Genomic DNA, 1,842 nt, shown 5'->3' with positions numbered 1-1,842 from the left:
AATCACTACAGCCTGGTAGTACAGCTTAAAGTCAGGTAAACTGATACCTCCCAGTTTGTTCTTTTTACTTAAGATTGCTTTGGCTATACGAGGTCTTTTATGGTTCCATACAAAGCGTAGAATTATTTTCGGCCATCTTCCCTCTCCTAATTATAAATCTTAAACACACTGAGGCTTTGTGGACCCATGGCCCCTGAATTAGCTCATGAAGTGACTGAGTTAATAGGACACAGTCGGATCTTTGCAATTATATAGCTATGGCCTTGGTTTTATTTCCCCAAGGTCTGAGGGATTTAGAGTCTAGTAACAGATTTTAAATAGATTAAGGGGGGGAGGGAGTAGGTAGTATTGTGTGTGTATGTATTAAGTAGGCCAGTTGTGTACCCTTAACTTTTGCAACAGTGTGTATAATGTACGGTTGAATAATTGTCTCTTGTGTACTCAGTTGCGAACTTTGCACCTTAACTAAACCCACACAGCAGATGGAACTGTAATTTCCTCGAAGCTATTAAATGCTTATGGAAAATGGCTGATGCATTGAATCCTGTTTGCAGCTTGAGACTCATTGGCAGTTTCGCATTCTCAGGAGCAGTTAATATAATTTTTAGTGTCATATGTCCAAAAAAAACCTTGATGTCAAACACTTGGGTCAAGATGGTGGTGGAGTAGAAAGAACACAACATCTTTAAACAAATAAATTACCCAAAACATCATTTGAATTCTCTGTGGGCAAATGAATCAAAGTCATTCTGTATGTCACCACTTAGCCACCCACACACCTTAAAAACAGCTGGCTGAGAAGCCACCAGTCCATACTGGTTGTTCTCATGGGTGCAACTCATCCACTGTAAGACCTGTTAAATCAAGCTGCAGATAACAGGCTAGTCATCAAGACTGCTATGAAGAAGAAAAGTACACTGCAAAATGACTAAGGCATTGTTTCTGTATATGAAAAACCTCAGTTGGAAAAATAGAAGACATTTCAGAAAAGAAAGTATCTGGACAACCAATGGCTTGTAAGAAGCAAAAGGTTCTTATTAAAATGAGTCTTTGCACCAACACCAAAACCTTGCAATGCATTCTTTTCTCAAAAAGAAGAGGAGTGTCCCTTTAGTCAGAATTCAATTTTACATTTCCTTGCTTTATAGATGGAAGGAATTCCAATTCTCTATTTATTTTGTAATGCCTGGCATGTGAAGCTTTAGCTGGCTCGAGTGGTTCTGATGAAATGCAGGACAATGACACCTTGAAAGGTGGTGACAGTACATCCACTCGAAAAGTAATTGCTCCTGGCTTCACGCACAGTAACTTCAAGATGGAAAATACATTCAGAATAGCAAATGCCAAGAATGCTTCTATTCTAATCCACCTTAACCCCCCTTATCATTTTAGGGAAGCAGGTAAGATAAAAACATAGCCAAAAGTATTATCCATCATATCAACATTTAGTGTTTGTTAAGTGTTCTGTGTTCTCTGTCTCTGTCCCTCCTTCCCTTCTTCCCTCAACCCTTGAAGTAACCATTGCTCTAAATCTTGTTTGCATAATCTGTTTGACATTTTCATAATTAGTTTGTCTCCTTGATATTTTCATAATTAGTTTGTTTCCTATGTATGATAGCCACACACTTAAACAATATATTGTTTAGATTTGAGTTTATTAAAATTGTCCTAAACAATATATTGTTTAGATTTGAGTTTATTAAAAGGATTTTATACTATACATAGGATTTGTGGTACCGGCTTTTTTCACTCAATATAATTCGTAGTGTTTTTTTGTGTGTTTTTTTTTTCTTTTTTTTTTTTTTATTTCAGCAAATTATGGGTGTACATATGTTTAGGTTA

The sequence above is a fragment of the Propithecus coquereli genome, unplaced genomic scaffold, assembly GCF_000956105.1.
Source record: "Propithecus coquereli isolate 6110/MARCELLA unplaced genomic scaffold, Pcoq_1.0 Scaffold153, whole genome shotgun sequence".
NCBI lineage: Eukaryota > Metazoa > Chordata > Mammalia > Primates > Indriidae > Propithecus > Propithecus coquereli.
This window is presented reverse-complemented; position numbering follows the sequence as displayed.